At 42.9% G+C, this 20,395-nt stretch overlaps 1 long non-coding RNA gene across 1 annotated transcript in view; it reads right to left on the bottom strand.

The window, feature by feature from the left end:
* The window catches only part of LOC144586691 (uncharacterized), a 102,379-nt gene that overhangs the window by 24,662 nt on the left and 57,322 nt on the right, over positions 1-20,395 (bottom strand). The gene's annotated exons all lie outside the window — the stretch shown is intronic.

The following is a 20,395-nucleotide window of genomic DNA, read 5'->3' as shown; positions in this document are numbered from 1 at the left end:
CCCCGCTATTAGGCAAAGGCAGATGCCTCAAGCAACACATCTTGGATGTCGTGAAAAGAAAGCAAATTGTTAGTTATTTAATTTGTTATTGTTGCTATATTTTCACTGCCAGGATGGACAAAAGGTGCTTGAGGAATACTATGCCTTTTTGGCTAGACTTTTAGGTACTGTATATCTTGACTTTGATCGGTGTGTGTTTCCATGCTCTGCATCAGGCAGCAAAATGTCGGGAGGGGGGGCGTGCAGTTCAGTAAATATATGAGGATGGGGCATGACTGTGACAAGTGACCCGTTCAAGCGGTTCAACAGCTTACTGAAGTAGCTAGTCTGACCAAGTCTTTTTAACACTCTTGTTTTCAAAGTGTCTTGGCTATATTTATTGTTTCATGCACCGTTTCATGGAAAACATATAGATTTCAGTAACAGGGTTCAGTTGTTAGTCCAAAGTGGAGCAAACCCATCAGATTAATGAGACTGGCCTTCAAGATGTTGGTCACCTCAATCAATGTAGCCAATGGTGATGGAGAAAAGGGGTTGCAGTGCCACAAAACTTGGAGAGCCACAAATTGCCCACCCTTCTCTAACTGGATACATTTTTCGTTCCAGCACAGGCCAGCTCCACTTTGTTTTGAGATCTGTACTTCCATAAATGCCACTAATTCAATGAGTCTATTTGGGACTAACAGCTGGCTTCAGAATGTAGTCCCAAAGTATCCTTTTCAACAGATCACTCTTCATGGTGTCCTAGATTAATGCGGCCCATTAAATAGGGACAGATCAAGCCCTTCACCACTATAATAAATATGATGTTTAAAACGTCGTTAGCATCATCATCATCATTCCAAATTCTTTCCAAGGACTACACTCACAGGCCATTATTCACTTTGCACTGACTGTGATAAAAGGATTGCAAAGGGATTATATTACAGGCTACCATGCGCACACAGCAGCTGGTGTGTGCGTATTGTGTGCATGTGTGTGAGTGTGTGTGGGTGAGAGTGTGTGTATGTATGCATCCTTCCCCCTTTTAATTTTGTGCACCATGTCAGTTAAAATAAAACAGCAACCTACAGTGAAAGCTTAAGCTGTTTTTTAATAAAAATTAAAGACAGGATGACTCCATTAATCAGAAGAAGGGTGCTCAGACACACAAATGCTTATGAAAAATAGTTAGTCTTACAGGTGCTGCATTACTGCTTCTGGCATAAGACTGTTATTAATAATTAGTGTGAATGTGCAAGTTGCGTTACCAAGGCTCATTGGTGAGTAACAATCTGTCATCTTGTAAGTGAATCATCTTCCACCACAGCACCACAGTTTTACCTACTAAAACAGTTCCTGCCACATAGCTATGAAAAGGTCAGGAAGCTCAAGTGAAGGAAAACAACGGGTGCCCTAGGAGCCTAACTCTTGAGTCCTGAAGGGTAAAGCCTCTGGGAGGTCATTAACCTACAGTTTCATTTTCTCACTCATTTTCTAGAACATGTAAAATGTGAGTTTCTTGTGGTGAATGGAAACACAATTCCTAAACCAAGTCTTGTATTTATCAATTCACCTGACTGCTGGGGTGATAAGGAATTCCATGTAGAATAATCAATAGCTTGGAGGCGGGGGAAACAGGAAAACCCGAGCAGAAACTTACTTCTCTAGCAGCTCATGTATTTTTTTACATGTCCAAGCAGAGCAAGCAAGAAAACAAACACACACGACCGTTTCTACACGGGAGTCAGATATTAATCTGCTGTGTGGTGATTATTAATCATTAATGGACCAATGTTCAGTTATAAAATTAATGGCTGTCTATTCCTCCCCCTCATCAAACTGGTGCTGCAAAGCTTGGTAGCACTCAAAGCAGGGATGTAACGAGGCTGGAGCAACTGTGGCTTTGAGTAAACAAAATTTACAGGGACCAAAACCTAGAGATGAGTGTGAGGAAAATGAATGGCCATACCTCCCGGCCCTATTCATCTCTCTCTCTCTCTCTCTCTCTCTCTCAAGCATATATATTGCCTTTATTTTGAAGGAATATTGTGTTCTCTTTCTTTCTCATGAAGGGGTTGTATCCATGTCACAAGGTGGAGCGGATGGGACATGTGCTGCTTGCTCCAGTGATCAAAATTGCTTTTTACGTCTGTGTCTCAGAGAGGCTTCCCCCCCCCCAGATTATAATAATCCTTGGATATTTTAAAAGGGTTTCTGCATGCTCGTGTTCTTAAGACATTCATTCAAAAGCCCAATACAGTATATAAAATGTGTCTATTCCTGCTGGCTTATCTTTCTACCATATATCTAACAGCTTTCTTCCAGTGTGTATTTTATGTACAACTGCATGAAAAAAAAAAACAGACCAAAAGAAAACTGATTGCAGAAGAAGGCTTCCTTGCTCTTTGTTACCAGTATGGAAAGTGAGGGTTATATCACATGTTGACAAGCATGCTTATTTACTATTTTTGTAACTGTTATCCTCTCAGACTTACAAACGTTTCAGTGCTAAGTGCCTGGAATACTACCAAACATCTCCCAGATGACCAATCAAGAAATAAAAGCAGGTTAATTTGCCAAATGTGAATTGAGACAAGCTTCTGATAGAATAAACAATCTTTTTTTCTCTACAGGGTACACTGCTTCTAGTTATGGAATCAGCCACCAGCTTCTTGTTTTGAGGCCAAAGAGCTAAACACAACTGGCAGCTGTGATGATGCATCTTTGGAAGAATAACCAGATGTACCTGCAAACCTGCCCTTTGGATTTCATGCTTAGTAAAACACACACACACACACACACACACACACACACACACAGAGAGAGAGAGAGAGAGAGAGAGAGAGAGAGAGAGAAGTTCAGCAACAAGTGAGGTAGTTTGGCGATCCCACTGATCAAAGATTCCTGCCAAAGCTGCAGGCACTAAAAAAGAATGATGAGCCTTGTATTTTTAATGATTTTTTAGAGCACAAGGACAGCAGCGCTGGAAAAATGATTTATTATTTATATATTAATGTCTCTCTAAAGCAGTGTACAACCTTGTTCGACAAAATAGTATTCAAGGTAAAAGTAACAGAAATAATAAAACAGCAGCACTCAGATGGCATATCAATTAAAGGCTCTTCAAAACACCAGATCATTAAACATTTAAAGCTTGTTGAAAGAAAAAGAACTTTAATATATGCTTAGAAGCAGACAGAGAAGAAACCCAGCCAACATACCCAGGGAGGCAGAGTAAGCAAATGTTAAGTACTGTTATTATAAAATGTGCTTTTAAGTGTTTGATACACCTAAAATGTTTTGCCTTGATGTAATCCTTACAACAATTTTGAAGGGGAGGAGTCAGTATTCTTTTTTTTCCCCATAAGAGACAGAAAAAGAATGGTGTACCTAAAATTGGGGTAGATATTTTGGATCTATAGATTTTTTAAGTCTACAGCTCCCACAGTTCCATACCTCTTAGATCATGCAAAGTGAGGCTGATGGGAGTCGTAGGTCAAAAAGTCCCTGATATAAGTCCAGACAATGAGTTTAGGCTGTGATATTTGCTATGTTTGTTAGCTGCCACTGAACTCAGTGGAATTTCCCTCTGAGTAAACAAATGTCATAATATTTTTGCCTTTTATAAACTTTACTTTTTATTTTGCTATTGCTTGATACGCTTGGACATGGCTACCTCTTCTAAAATTGCAGTGCTAGTCTCTTACCGAGGCAGATGCTTCTCCTGTTCCAAGTAGATGGAAATATGCATCCTGATATGCCTGTGGGGATCATGTGCATCTATGCACTGATGTAACATTCTGCTTGAATTACAACTTTTCGTTGGGGAACGAAAATTGGCTCCCAGATGCAGCTTTTGAGCAGAGCTAATGCACCTCCCATATGCTGACAAACACCACTGAGGATAAAGAACTCAGAGGAAGGACACTGAGAGAATACCAGGTTACTGAGGTACACCAGCCTGCACTCTGGGTCTCTGATGAAATCCGGTATGGAATTGCTAAGTAATGACAGATCCATGGATTTTTGGAGAAAGAGGGTAACTGTTCAAAAAGGGAACACAAGAAGACACATATGACCCAAGGGCAGAAGGGTGAGGACGGAGAGTGAAGGGAGGAGAACTGAGAGGTGAGCCATAACATCACACCTGGCGCCCGGGTTCTGATCTCATCCTCTTATTACAAAAGTAGGTAAACTGATCATTGGTGAGCATCTGAAGGCATCCGAATGACCTGTGTAAAGTAGAGCTGAATCCCACCTTGCTAATTAAGAAGGGCAAAGGCAGGGGCAGGAGAAAGAAGGTAGTGAGTTCGGAAGAAATTTAATACAACCATCATAAAGTGATAATTATCCTAAACCACATGGGAGTGTAAAATAATCCCATGTCTTCCAATAATAGCTTCAAAGGGCTATACATCTCAGTACCAACCTTCCACTACAAACAAAATGAACACATCAGGGCAATTACATAATTTATACTTTTCTGGAGAAACCATTATAAACTGTATGACAGGATTATCCATCTCATAAGGGAAAAAATAGACTGGCTGAAGTTCAGGCTTTGCTCAGTCACTCCCATAACTTTAAATTAAAATTCAATCATGTCATCTCTACATCACATAGGACTGCCTTGGCAGTCCAAGGGATAACCTCCGAGTCCATTGAGCACTAGCTAATCTCTGAATTAGAAGATCTTTCCTTTTATTATGAAAACAACTGGCTGAAACCAAACCCTTTAAAAACACAGCCCTGTGCCTTCCACTCAAAGAAAAGAGAAGCAGAGAGGAAGCCCCATGTTAGCTGAGAAGGCAAAATTTTGGAACAACGCTCTACCCCAAAGTATTTGGTTGTCACTCTGGATTGAACCCTAACCTACAAAAGCATTGTCTAAACACCAAACAGAAAGTTGTCGCCAGGAATACCATGCTTAGGAAACTGGCTGGGTTAGACTGGGGTGCACATCCATGAACAATAAGAACAAAAGCTTTGCCCTTGGGCTACTCCACAGCATAATACACTAGTTGCATTTGGTATAAATCAGCACATGCCAAACATATATAGCTCTTATTAAATCATGCAGGTTTATTACTGGCTGCCTGAAATCTATCCATACTGAAAAAGTCTTATTATTTGGCTGGCATTGCCCCTCCAGAAGTATGTTGAGAGGTGGCAGCAAATAATGAATTAATAAGGCAATACAGCACCAAACCCATTTCCTTCATGGACATTAACTCCCTAAACTGAGGGACTCATCTGGCGCCGACTGAGATTCGTCTGGCGCCGATGCTGATGTCATTTCGGCACCAGGTCAAAACCTTCCTGTTCCAGAAGGCTTTTAATTGAAATCATATTAGCTGTGGGTCCGATGGCAATTTTTATATATATTTTAATTGTATTTTAATTGTTCCAAATTTTATTGTATTTTAAATGTTGTAAGCCGCCCAGAGACCTTTGGGTAGTGTGGGTGGCATATAAATTAAATAAACAAACAAATAAATAATAATAATAAATAAACAATGGCTAAAATTGAGAAAAGGTTTTCTGTACACTTCTCGAGCTCTAAATATTAAGCCGGAAGAGGCTAGGCTAAACTTACAGAGAGCAAAAACAACACGCCTTGCCAAATACATGACTGCTGGAGTGTTTCCACCAGAACTAGATTCTGCCTGGACCATCTGGAAGTCACAGACTTTGAAGTGAAGTAGGAAGATCAAAGAATAATCAAGTAAAATGGGTCTATTGGATACAAGACCATTTTTCTGTAAATGTGGAGAAAATTCAATCAATGCAGCATTTATGTGCATACAATTTATACCTCACCATGGGTACAAAAAAGATTAACAAATGGTTGAGATAATATTATTGAATATTATTTCTGGTCAAAAATTATCTTAACATTTTAATTTGTTTTATTTTTACCTATATTTTATATATACCCATAACTTTAAATTTTGCAACATTCTAATGCAAAGAAAGAAAAAGAACCACATAGAGCTGGCCCTAGACATTTTGCTGCCTGAGATGGAGTAGTACATCCACTCCCCTCACAAGGTCCACAGCAGCCAAAGCCAGGTAGCTTAGTCTGGTACATGAAGCAGAGTACATCACAAGCACTTCTATTGCTCTCTGGCAGTAAATATACGCAAACAATAACAAAGTAAATAATTTATTTATTTATTTATTTATTTATTTGATTTTTACCCCGCCCCTCTAGACCATGTCTAGAAATTGCTGCCTCTTGTCATCATATCTTTTATCTGATGAATAGCTGCCTCTCTTTCCCAGCAGTAGAGCTGGCTATTATATATCACATATTGGGAGAGAAAGACAAACATGCTCGTCCCACTAGTAACAACAACAGGTAGATGAGGAAGAGGTGGAGGAGGAAGGGGAAGACAATGGAAGAGATAGCACTCACAATCTCCACATGCATAAACAATACAAAACTGAATTAAAGAAAAGGATGAGAAAATAAAAAGTGAAAAGTTGTAAACTATAGAGGAAAGCTGCCATCTTGTTATCTGCCTGCTTAAGAAAAGTAAGCCTTTGATACTAGACCGGAATAATGGAGAGAATACTCATGGCACAATCATATACATTTCTACTCAAAAGTAATTCCTATACTTGTTGCAATTTACTACACCTCATAGAGGAGTTGACTCATCAAATCCCCACTGATTCAGTGGGCTTACCCTAGTATGACTAATTACAGTAAACTATAGGATTTCAGTCTTTGAATCACAATGCTAAATAAAATCCCATTTCCTTTTGATAATTTCACCCTATTGGTGTATTTTAAGCCAAGCATATGCACACATTATACAATCCCAGTTCTAAAAGTCCAAGATAGTGCATTGCTTCTCTTTACAAGAAAAGCATATGGTAATTAGGCAAATAGATTACATAGTCTGACAGTGGCAATCTATCTAGGTTTTTCTGGTTCATGTCCTACGCCTATTTCAGATGTGCCATCTTGCAGGAAGAATAATAAAATGTTGTTGTTGTTGTTTAGTCTTTAAGTCATGTTCGGCTCTTCGTGACTCCATGGACCAGAGCACACCAGGACCTCCTGTCTTCCACTGCCTTCCAGAGTTGGGTCAAATTCATGTTGGTAGCTTCGATGACACTGTCCATCTATCTCGTCCTCTGTCGTCCCTTTCTCCTCTTCCCCTCACACTTTCCCAACATCAGGGGCTTTTCCAGGGAGTCTTCTCTTCTCATGAGATGGCCAAAGTATTGGAGCCTCAGCTTCAGGATCTGTCCTTCCAGTGAGCAATCAGGGTTGATTTCCTTCAAAATGAATAAGTTTGTTCTCCTTGCAGTTCAGGGGACTCTCAAGAATCTCCTCCAGCACCACAATTCAAAAGCATCAATTCTTCGGCGGTCAGGCTTCTTTATGGTCCAGCTCTCACTTCCATACATCGCTACTGGAAAAACCATAGTTTTGACTATGCAGACTTTTGTCGGCAAGATGATGTCTCTGCTTAAGATGATGCCTAAGTTTGTCATCGCTTTCCTCCCAAAAAGCAGGCATCTTTTAATTTTGTGCTTGCTGTCACCATCTGCAGTGATCATGGAGCCCAAGAAAGTAAAATCTGTCACTGCCTCCATATCTTCCTCTTCTATTTGCCAGGAGGTGATGGGACCAGTGGCCATGATCTTAGTTTTTTTGATGTTGAGCTTCAGACCATTTTTGTGCTCTCCTCTTTCACCCTCATTAAGAGGTTCTTTCATTCCTCCTAACTTTCTGCCATCAGAGTGGTATCATCTGCATATCTGAGGTTGTTGATATTTCTTCTAGCAATCTTAATTCTGTCTTGGGATTCCTGCAGTCCAGCCTTTCGCCTGATGTATTCTGCATAGAAGTTAAATAAGCCGGGGGACAATATACAGCCTTGTCGTACTCCTTTTCCAATTTTGAACCAATCAGTTGTTTCATATGCACTTCTAACTGTTGCTTTCTGTCCCACATATAGATTTCTCAGGAGATAGATAAGGTGCCATTCTTGCTAGGCACTTTTTACACCATCTTTTACGAACACGCAATATGTTTACATTCCATGTATTCTGAATTGTGCAAATGCTGTTTCACAACTGCACAATTGGTGTATCGAAAAACCCTGATAGTTCAGAAAACAGAGCCTAAAGTGACTGGTCTCTACAAAATGGATGGACCTGATGTCTGAGAAACATACAGTATACTGTAGTAGTTTACTTCTCTGTTATTTCTAGTGAGCAAACCTAGTATCCAGGATCTTTCTCTCCATTCTCTCAGCTTCTTTGGCTTGGTGTGATGATTACGTGTATGCATGTACTGCCAAGTCAGTTCTGATTTATGGTGACCCTGTTCAGGGTTTTCCAGGAAAAGAATACTAGAAAGTGGTTTACCATTCCCTCCTTCGGGGGGGGGGGGTGCCCTGGTGCTGTACAGCCCAAGGCCAGACTAGGCAGCTCTACTTGCAGGAAGCCCAGTGGGGAATTGAACTCCCAACCCCTGACTCCACAGATAGATACCTGAACCACTGAGCTGATGATTCCCTACCTCTTAAAAATTACACATTTCTACCTTTTTATCTCTATAAAATGGCAGCAGATCTAGAAACTGGGTAACAATACTGGACTACATTATTGGGCTACCACAAAGCACTCTTGTCTCTCAACAACAGAAGGAGCATAACGACCCTAAAACTGGATTGCTTCACAAAGCTTTATAAGCCATGACCTCACACCTACAGCCCTGTCTCCCACAATCTGTATGTAAGGCAATGAAAATTTGTCTACCTAATTGACAGGGCATTTTTATTTTATTTTTCACTTGCAGGAGGGAGGGTACAGATTTAAATAAGACATGGGCTTAAAAGTGTATGAACTCCTATTCTTTGCTGCCTCTATGTTGGAGGAAACATTACTGCCCAGTCTCAGAGTTCTGTAGCATGCAAGTGTGACAACCCCAGACCTACTGGAGTATGCCACAGTTTCACTAAGCTGCCACCAACCATTCCCTGTAAGGAGTCACACAGACCAGGAATGGATTTTTAACAAATAAAGGAATAAGGTTTATTTAAATAACACACAGGGAAAATAAAATGATCAAGTGAATAAGATACAGTAACGTGGCTTAATCTCAATCATACATACACCAGTTTGGTTCACACAGAACACCTTTAAATAAAGCACAGACCCTGAACCTATCAGTTCTGGCTAACCATACAGACACCTGAACCTATCAGGTTGGTACTGACTGACACACAGTAGTACCCTGTCTGACACACAGACTCCCACACCAGCTTCTTCTTCCCAGCTTCTCCTTCAGCTCTCCTTCCAAGCTCCACATATATATACAGTACAGCCCCTCCTCCTGATGTCCCGCCTTCCACTCCCCATAGGATGGAACTTTCCCTCCAAACCCATGACAGACAGGTAACATCAGTGCTGTATGTAACACCTCCCCTCTTTATAAGTTGTTTTGTAGGGGGAAAGCTAAAGTGCTTTTCTCCAAAAAACAACCTGGATCCAAAACATACAAAAACAGTTATACATTAACATACAATACCATACTTACTCTAGGATAAACATATCAATTAGGCATTTAAACATTTACCATTTCCAATACATCAAGTTACCTTTATTCATACAAACCAAACATGTTTAATAAACAAGTACATTTAACCTTTGGTCACCAAAATATATATATAGTCCATGTTTCTTTCGCCGTCTTCATTCTTCAGGTCTTCTTGACAAGGCGTCAGCAACACAGTTCACTGACCCTCTAACCACCTTCACTTCAAAGTCATAGTCTTGCAGGTTTAAAGCCCACCTCATAAGTTTGCTATTGTGGGTTTTCATTGTCTTTAACCATTGCAGTGGTGAATGGTCAGTGCACAGAATAAAATGTCTTCCCCAGATGTAAGGCTTGGCCTTCTGGATCGCGTAGACTATGGCCAGGCACTCCTTTTCCACGGTTGCCAAATGTCTCTCACCTTTCTGGAGCTTCCTACTCAGGTAGGACACTGGATGCTGGTCACCATTTTCATCCTCCTGGCAAAGAACTGCTCCTACCCCGCTGTTAGACGCATCGGTGTATATGATGAACTCCCGGTCGAAGTCTGGAGCACGCAGCACTGGATAGTTGATGAGGGCCTCCTTCAACCTCTGGAACGCCTCCTCACAGTCGCTGGTCCACGGGATGCGGTCATCAGTCTTCTTCCGCGTCAGATCTGTCAGCGGAGCCGCAATCTCGCTAAACCTTGGGATGAACTTTCTGTAGTAGCCCACCAACCCAAGAAATGATTTGACTTTTTTCTTGGTGTTGGGTCTAGGCCAATCACGAACAGCTTCTATCTTGGCCTCTAGGGGTTTGATCACTCCTCCCCCTACTATGTGACCCAAGTATTTTATTTCTGGGCTACCCAGCTGACACTTGCTCGCCTTCACTGTTAGCCCTGCTGCACTTAACCTCTGCAGCACTAACTCCAGGTGTTTCAGGTGATCTTCCCAGGTATTGCTGAAGATCCCTATGTCGTCAATGTAGGCCACAGTAAAGTCACTGAGCCCTGCTAAGGTCTGGTCCATCAGCCTTTGGAATGTGGCTGGTGCATTTCTGAGACCAAAGCTCAGGACTCTAAACTCATAGAGACCAAAAGGGCTGCAAAAGGCGGTCTTTTCTTGATCCCTGGGATCAATTCTTAGTTGCCAATATCCCTTTACTAGGTCCAATGATGAAATGAACCGACAACCCCCTATGGTTTCAATCAGGTTGTCTAGCCTGGGCATTGGGTAGGCATCAGGAGTGGTTACGCGGTTTAATTTCCTGTAATCTACACAAAACCTAATGCTCCCATCAGGCTTGTCTACTAGGACTATCGGAGAGGACCAAGGACTAGAAGAGGGGACGATTATATTCTCCCTAAGCATCTCGTCCAGCTTCTTCCGCACCTTGTCCCTATAGGGTCCCGTCACTCGGTATGGGGATACTGCTTGTGGGGGTGCATCCCCTGTGTGGATCCGATGCATCACTCCCTTCACTATCCCCGGCTTATTGGAAAACACCTTTTGATATTTGATGAGCAGCATTTTTAGTTCTTGCTGCTGGTCTTGGGTGAGTGCAGGACTGATCTTTACCTCATCTGGGTTGTATTTTACTTCCCCTCTACCCTCCCAGAAGGGTAATTCAGCTTCCTCACTCTCAGCTGCTTTTATTGCAAATAAAACCCTCTGTTCCCCTCTGTAGTAGGGTTTTAGTGCATTCACATGTACCACCCTCCTTGCTTGGTGTTCCTCCTGCTCTATAAGGTAGTTCAGGTCTGACATCTTGGAAATGACCCTATATGGTCCTGCCCATTTGAGCTGCAGTTTGTTGTCTCTGCAGGGCCTAAGCCAAAGCACTTCCTCCCCTGGGTCAAAGTGCCTCTCCCTGGCTTTGTGGTCATACCATGTTTTCTGTCTGACCTTCTGAGCTTGCAGGTTTTCTGCTGCTAGCTCTAGGTTTCTCTTTAGGTCACTCATCAAGGTGTCTATGTATGTCACAACGTCTTGTGGGTCATCCTGGGTGATCTGCTCCCAATTTTGTTTGATCAAATCAAGTGGCCCTTTCACCCTTCTCCCAAACAAAAGTTCAAACGGACTGAACCCGGTACTGGCTTGTGGCACTGATCGATAAGCAAACAAAAGGGATTGCAGCTTCTGGTCCCAATTGTTTGGATTCTCTGCCAAGTAAGCCCTAATCATGCGCATCAGAGTCCCATTGAACTTCTCCGTTAACCCATTACTTTCAGGGTGATAGGCAGTGGTTTCCTTGTGTTTAATTCCACAGATTTGCCATAACCGTTTCATGAGCTTCGATGTAAACGATGCGCCCAAATCTGTGATTATTTCTGAGGCGAATCCCATCCTGGACATATACCCCACCAAGGCATCTGCCACTGTGTTAGTTTCGATGTTAGTCAAGGGAATGGCTTCGGGGTACCTCGTGGCATGGTCCACAATGGTGAGAATGAACCTGTTCCCCCTCTTTGTGGCCTTGGGCAAAGGTCCCACAATATCCACTCCTATACATTTGAACGGGGTGTCAATTACAGGCAAAGGGCACAACTTCGCTTTGGTCCTGTCACGGTTATTCCCCTGCCTCTGACACACATCACATTGTTTACAGAACTCCTTGATCTGCTTCCCTATTTCAGGCCAGTAAAAATTCTGTGTGATTCTCTGCTGTGTTTTGTTCACCCTTAAGTGTGCAGCAAACATGTCAGAGTGCCCCCTTTGTAAGATCATGGGGCGATACTTTTCAGGTACCACTAGCTGACTTCTGATCCCATCTCCCCCTTTTGAGATATTGGTCAGGGTCTCTCTATATAAAATTCCCTTTTTCTCACGAAATCTCGCTGTGGTTTCAGGTGTTAGCTGGGTGTCTGTCACCTGTTCAAAACACTTTTGGAGAGTGGCGTCTGCCTTTTGCTCTTGGCCAAATTTGCTGTCTGTGGTTAAGGTTTCCACCACAGCTTCGGAACTCCCCTCTGCTTCCGTCTCGGGCTCATCAGTACCCCCCTGAACTGTCCCCGTGGTGGCTTGTGAGCGTGTAATCACTAGCACCCGTTTCACATGTTCAGCCAGGTCATTTCCCACGAGCACGGCTGCTGGCAGAGTCGATGAAATCGCTAGCCGCCAAACTCCCCTCCAGCCTTGAAAGTTCACAGGTACCTCAGCTACTGGCAGCGAGATCATCTGTCCCTCAATCCCTGCCACCTTCATGCTCTCATTCGGGATTATATACTCCCTAGGAATAATATCTGGATGGCACAGGGTCACCTGGGAACAAGTATCCCTCAGCCCCCTATACTGATGGTCAAGTATTCCTACGTCCACCCCTGCGGTTTCAAACAACTGAGAATCGGTTCTCACTAGTAAGCAGCGCTTGACCTCCACAAGAGGACCATTTTCCTCAGCCTGATCAGCAAATGTAACTGTTCCAGATTGAGTAGCCATGGTAACAGGCTCCCTCAGTGACAAGGAGCTTTGCTCTTTCTGGACACAGAACACAGCTTTTGGCTTGGTTCCACTCAAATCATGAGGCACATTTCCTTTTAGCTGCTTTAATTTCTCACACTCTGAGATTCGATGGCCCTTTCGTTGACAGAAATAACATTTTCTGCTGTATTTTGAGTCTTTCTCATCTTGTTTTGGTTTTCCCTCCAAAATCTGAGGTCTTGGTTTCGTGTCTGAGGGCTTCCCTTCACCATGGGCTCCTCCCACTTGCTGGTTTTTCCCTGGTCCCTGAGAGTACTTGCTGTAGGTTTCTTTAGGTTTACCTATCGATTTCCCCTCACCTAAGGGCTTTCTTATTTGGGAAATAAAATCTGCGATCTCAGCCGCTTCGGCCACAGATTTCGGTTTCCTTTCCCTCACCTGGAACTTCAGTTCCCCATGCAGGACTGAATAAAACTGTTCCAGCGCTATCAGGTCTTTGAGCTGCTGGAAGGTCTCTGTCCCCTCCTGCGACAGCCATTTCTCTAGCAGCCTCACCAGTTGGGCCCCCACTTGGGTAAAAGTCTGCTCTGGTTTCTTGGTGAGTGACCTGAATCTCTGCCTCAGCTGTTCCGCATTTATCCCATGTCTGGCAAACACCAGTTTTTTAAACTCAGCGAAATCTTTTAACAGTTCCTCTGGCATCTCTGCATAGACTTCTGCCAGGCTGCCACTGATTAAAGATCGCATAATGGTCATCTTCTCAGTTTCCCTTACTGAGAAGTCCACAAACGCTCTTTCCACTAGGGAAAGGAACACCTCAGGGCAATCTCCCTTGTGGTATACAGGGAATTTCTTCAGGTCAGTTTTAGACAATTGGCCTCCCTCAGAATCCCTATTGTTATTATTGTTCTGGTTCATCAGTTCCAATCTTCTTAACTCAAACGCCATTCTCTCTCTCTCCAATCTTTCTTCTCTTTCCATTTTCTCTATTTCAAATCGCCTTTGTTTCTCTCTTTCCCTTTCCTCCATTTCAAATTGCCTCATCCTCAGTTCATGCTGTTGGACTATGAGCATTTTCCTGAGTTCTGGGTTCTGCTCTCCCGTGCTCTCATCCTGCACTGAGCCAAATTCATCCTCAGAACCTTGGTCCACCTGTGGGTCTTTCACTTCACCCATTTCCGCCATTTTGCTTCGAGTCAAGGGCGTAATCCCCCCCCCAGAACAGGCTGCTTTCAAAAGTCAAGCCTCAAAATAAAGCGACCACTTTTTTTTTTCTCTTTTGCCTCAGAACCAGCCTTCTATAGATTGCTACTGTTCTTCAGCACTAACTTGCAACTGTTGCCAGCCAGAGTCTACCCCCCTTTGCTAGGCCTCTCAGCAGACAAGCTAGATCACTGCTACTTCACTCAGCTTTGCCTCAGCTTTTTTCCCGCCAAAACCAGTTGCCTCAGAGCTCCCTACTCTAGTCCCACCAATCTGAGGTCACACGTTCTTCCACTAGCTTACCTCCCCGTGAGGTAAGCCTAGAAGATTACCTACGCGCTCTCAGATTGTCCCTGACTAGACCCCCCTTGCTCTGGGCACACTTGCCAAGGCTTTGCTGTACCACTGGACAACTGGACCAGTCGTATCCCACACGCTGGACACCAATCAATGTGACAACCCCAGACCTACTGGAGTATGCCACAGTTTCACTAAGCTGCCACCAACCATTCCCTGTAAGGAGTCACACAGACCAGGAATGGATTTTTAACAAATAAAGGAATAAGGTTTATTTAAATAACACACAGGGAAAATAAAATGATCAAGTGAATAAGATACAGTAATGTGGCTTAATCTCAATCATACATACACCAGTTTGGTTCACACAGAACACCTTTAAATAAAGCACAGACCCTGAACCTATCAGTTCTGGCTAACCATACAGACACCTGAACCTATCAGGTTGGTACTGACTGACACACAGTAGTACCCTGTTTGACACACAGACTCCCACACCAGCTTCTTCTTCCCAGCTTCTCCTTCAGCTCTCCTTCCAAGCTCCACATATATATACAGTACAGCCCCTCCTCCTGATGTCCCGCCTTCCACTCCCCATAGGATGGAACTTTCCCTCCAAACCCATGACAGACAGGTAACATCAGTGCTGTATGTAACAGCAAGCAGTCACACACATCTGTTCCCTTTTGAATTGCTGTTTGGATAGCTCAGTGAGTTGGTACCTGGCTGTGGAGTCAGAGATGAGCAGTGTGATTCCACACTGTATTTCCTTTGGGAAGAAATGTAGCCTTGGGCAAGCTGCACAGTGTCCCAGAATGTCCCCCAAAACCAGGAAGGTAAACCATTGCTGAGTACACTGTACCTAGAAAACCTTAGAAAGGTTTGCCTTAAATTGGAATTGACTTGACAGCGCATAGTTGTTATTATTATTAATAAAGATATTATAAAAAAAGGATTGCCTACTAAGCCCCCTCCCTCCCTCCCTCCCTCCCTTCCTTCCTCCCTCCCTCCCTCCCTCCCTCCCTCCCTCCACTATCTACCTGCTCGGCTGGCCACTCCGCAGCCATGCAGGGAGAGTCGTCCTCCCACTGCCTGCTCTTATTAGTTCCAGGTGGGATGGGGATATTTCTATTCGTTTATGAATATGAATATCCCTATCTCTAGTGGGAACAATCTTTCTTCCCGGGAAGGTCAAAACGAACCAACCAGGACATAACATCTCTAAAGACAGGGTGCAGCAGTCATTGTTATGATTTAATTCTTTGACTAAAAGCTCTAAAACAATGAGACGGCAGGCTAGTTCCTTTGACTCCCCTCCCCCCCTTTAGGATAGGGATGCTCTTTTGCCAGTTCTGTAGAATCACTTATAGCTGCTGTAATAACATGCTAAAAAATATATGGATGTGATACACCCTCAAGTTGATTCCAAGTCATGGTGACCCAAGTACGGTTTCCAAGGTACGTGACATATTTAAGAGGTCATTTTACCAGTGCCATCCCCACAGTAAGTTTCCATGGTCAAACCAGGATTTGTAGCCCTAGTCTGGCAGTCTTTCTGCTAGACTAGACTACAGCCGTACGTCGCTTTACATAATTTTCGATTTATGAACCGAAATCCATAGAACATAATGCCCCGGTTTATGTTCTTTTTCTCCCCCCCCCCGCTGTATGAAAGGGTTTCCCCTAGGAGGCATTGCACCTGGAGGTTTCTAGCGCCGCCCCCGTTCCTAGTGCAATCTACGTATCGGTCTACGAAATAACCGCATAACATAACGTCCCGGAGGGGTTACATAGGACTGAAGGATTAATTTCGTAAACTGAGGTGTGCCTGTAGTTATACCAATAAATAGAGAGTATACTAAAGAAGATATCCCCACACTGTCAAAAAGGGAATACATTGTGGTAAAGACAGTCAGCAAAACAGCTCTTGGCATAGCCTGCTAATATAGAAAGTAAGTCCCTGTTCACATTTTTCCAATTTAAAAGCCATGACACAAAAGAAAAAGGGATTATGATGGGGGAGTTTAAAAGTTCACTACATTCCAGCTTACAAAGTTAGACACAGATAATGAATTGTACAAGTGATGCGAACAAGGGAAAGGGTTTGCTGACCATGAGCAATACTATATTTGGACTAGAAGAAAGAGAAATAATTACCGTAAATGCATTTACAGGACAAAAAAATGGATAAGAATAATCAAGGTCCAATACTAGTAGGGTAACTTAGATAAGAACAACAGTGTTAAGTTCAAATCTGAAATGAACACTTATCTGAAATAAGCAAACAGGAAGGGATAGTTTTACAGATCAGCTTACATAAGCTATATGAAAGTAAAGTCTGGTGGAAAATTAATTATCAATGTACTGACTTAAATGACAGAGTTAGTTTTGTTACATAGGAATGAAGGATGCAGTTAGTACACAATCACCCATCCTGGGTGATCACAAGTACTGTACAGCTGAGTGAAATTCAAAAGAGGTCCACTTGCTAGCCACTCCTACTACTGTAGACACCTTCTTCACCGTTTCCCACAGGATTTTTCACTGGATTTTAGAAATGAAGTTCACCTCCCCCGAATGCTTCATCCAGCGTAAGCAGAGTTTGCCTCATGGGATTTCTGGATCTGAGCCATTGTGTGTGGGAAGGAAGCAGCAGAAGTAATCATAGTAAGCTGGACCTTAAGGTATTAAATTACTTGGAGTGTTTTGTACCAAGTTATGACAAAAATTATGTGTCTTCAGTGGTATAGTGGAGCTAGTGCTCAAAAGGTCAAAACCCATCTGTCTGCTCCTTAAAGCTTTCCTGCTCCTTTGATTATAGCCCCAGTCCTCACAGTACCTGGAACAGAAGATGATTTTCCCAGGAACTATGTATTTTTGCAACCTGCTCCTATTCTAATGCAAAGTATTTCAGAGTGGTTTGGTACTGAATGGACAATTAAGACTATGAACATTTAAAACAGCTGTGCCTCATTCACTGATGTGGATTGATCCAGCTGCCTGCATCTTTGGGCTTTCTTTATAGGGTGGAAGGATTGGCTATTGCCTTGGCCAGTATTTTCACTTTGAAAATCACTATACGTCTGCTGATGGTGGCCCTTCTCAGGGTTTGCTCAGTATATCATAGTCAAGGGTGGCTTAGCTGTTCCTTTCTGGTGACACTCTGGGACCATACAACGTACCCAAGACTGAACAGGCTGGCTCTTTTCCTGGGAGGTACAGTGGAGCACCAAACATTTAACCTGTGGCTCTGTAGCCAGCTGCTCCAATCCAGAGATATCCAGCCATGACAAATTACTTTTGAAAAGTAACTTTTGAAATTCTGGCCCTCCTTGATCAATGCAATCAGAAACAGATGGCAGAACAGGAGTTATTCCAAAACTGGTTAGGAACTACATGTTCCAGACAAACTGCAATATGGTTTAAAAAAAAAAACACTGAGTGGCACAGGGGTTAAGCTGCTGTCAATTCTCAGCTCACAACCCAAATTCAATCCTGACAAGCTCAATTGGCCAGCTTGAGACGGACTTAGCTTTCCATCCTTGTGAGGTTGGTAAACTGAATACCCAGCTAGTGGGTGGTTGGAGCAGTATATAAGCAGCATGCTTTCTTTATCTGAAAACAATAATGAAATAGTTTCTCGCATCCTGTTGTATTACAGGAGTGGGCAATTAATTTCTATTGGGGGGGCCACATGAAAAATCTGAACTGTGTTCGAGGGCTGAACCGACTTTACTTAAAAATAAAATTAAACGGTGATGTTGTGATTGTTTTTATTTTAATCTTGTTAATCTTCACAAATACTAAATAGGCTTTTTGCGGTATGTTAAAGATAAGCAACTGATCAACTTTAGACAAAAAGCTATACAGTAAATGGTTTTTTATGTTCAAAACTGTCCGCGGGCCAGACAGGAGCGGCTCACGGGCCATATGTAGCCCTCGGGCCGCACTTTGCCCAGGTCTGTTTTGTAAGGTGAATCCTTGCAGTTCCTGACTGCAGACTGATGAGCACTAAGAGATTTCCTGCTACTACTGAAAGCACCAGGGTTAGGGCAGCCTTGCCTGCTTGCCATGCACGAAAAAGGAGTTACCAGAGCTCCCCACCCCCACCCTGGCAAAAACAACATTGCAAGTCAGCCAGTGCCAAGGTAGCTGGGAAGCCTCCATGGCACTAGCTGGGCAATTAATGCTGCATGATGAGTCCCGATCCAATGCTATTTGTAGCTAGGAAGCCTCAAAGTACTGGCTGGCAGGCCACAGAAGCCCTGCTGCAGTTTAAAAATGGTGGCAGTACACACTTTTAAAAACCACACCAGGGCTTGCATCTTGTGCAGCAACTGAAGTCACTGAAAAGTGACGTTAGTTGTTTTTGCAGGTGTAGTTGTGGCCCTGGAAGAATGCAGATTTAAGGCTGATTATCACTGCACTTCTTATGTGCCATCAAATCACTTCTGACTCATGGCAACCCTATGAATGAGCAATCTCCAGAATGTCTAGTCCTCAACAGCCCTGCTCAACTCTTGTAAACTCAAAGCTGTTCAGCACCATATTTTAAATGAACCATTTTTTTCCTATTAGCTTTCTTTACTGTCCAGCTTTCACACTCATACATGAAGATCAGATATACAAGAGTGTGATTGATCTTGGTTTTGGTCTCCAGTGACACATCCTTATACTTGATCATCTTTTCTAATTCCTTCATTGCTGCCTTTACAGCAATGAGGGAATCTTGGCTGCACTCTCCACTTGGATTGATGATTGAACCAAGGTATACAAAATCTCTATTTACATTTCTTCCCTATCTGTAGTCAGGATTTTTGTCTGCTTATCATAGTGGCCATTATTGCTACTGCTACTGCAGTACCTGAAATCATGTCTCTATCTGCCTTTCGTATTCCCTCACTGAATTATAAATTTGGGGGTGATCATGAATGGCAATGCTAATCAATTTTAATGCAGCAGTGAAGTGTTATTGTATAGAACTGCTGTATCCCAAATTAAAGTGGCCATGATTACATTAACCTCTAGCATGGGAGGATAACAAAAACGTAACAAAGGAAGACCTCTTTTGGACAAAGATGGACAGGTTGATAGACAAACCTTTTACAAAATCCTCATTACTGGGCTCTTTTACTTAATGAAACTAGCCATTTTTAAATTCCGTGACGGATGAGGAAAGGTGTGCTGGTGGACAGCTCGATGAAAGTGTCTACTCAATGTGCAGCGCCAGTGAAGAAGGCCAATTCCATACTACAGATCATTAAAAAGGGGGTTGAAAATAAAACAGCCAACATTATAATGTCATTGTACAAAACGCTGGTAAGGCCGCATCTGGAGTATTGCATACAGTTCTGGCCGTTGTACCAGAAAAGAGACATAGTGGAACTGGGAAAGGTACAGAAGAGAGCGACTAAAATGATTTCTGGGTTGAGGAAAGGCTACAGCATTTGGGGCTCTTTAGTCTAGACTTTATCCATCCCTATATATCTCAATATGTCCCCCCTCAGGTGCCTTTTCTCTAGAGGGGGGCATGATTGAGATATATAGGGGATGGCTAAAGTGAATAGAGGGAAGCTCTTTTCCCTCTCACTCAATACCAGAACCAGGGGTCATCCACTCAAATTGAGTGTTGGAAGAGTGAGAACAGACAAAAAATATTTATTTACCCAGCATGTTGTTAGTCTGTAGAACTCCTTGTGGTGATGGCATCTGGCCTGGATCCCTTTAAAAGGGGATTGGACAGATTTCTGGAGGAAAAGTCCATTACAGGTTACAAGCCATGATGGGGATGATGTACAATTTCCAAGCTTAGAAGATACCTCTAAATGCCAGATGCAGGGGAGGGGGATCAGGAGACAGCTATCTAGTTGTCTCGTGTGCTCCCAGAGGCATCTGGTGGGGCCACTGTGAGATACTGTACAGGAAGCTGGAATAGATGGGCCTTAGGCCT

Source organism: Pogona vitticeps, chromosome 2 (assembly GCF_051106095.1).
Source record: "Pogona vitticeps strain Pit_001003342236 chromosome 2, PviZW2.1, whole genome shotgun sequence".
Lineage (NCBI taxonomy): Eukaryota > Metazoa > Chordata > Lepidosauria > Squamata > Agamidae > Pogona > Pogona vitticeps.
This window is presented reverse-complemented; position numbering and strand designations above follow the sequence as displayed.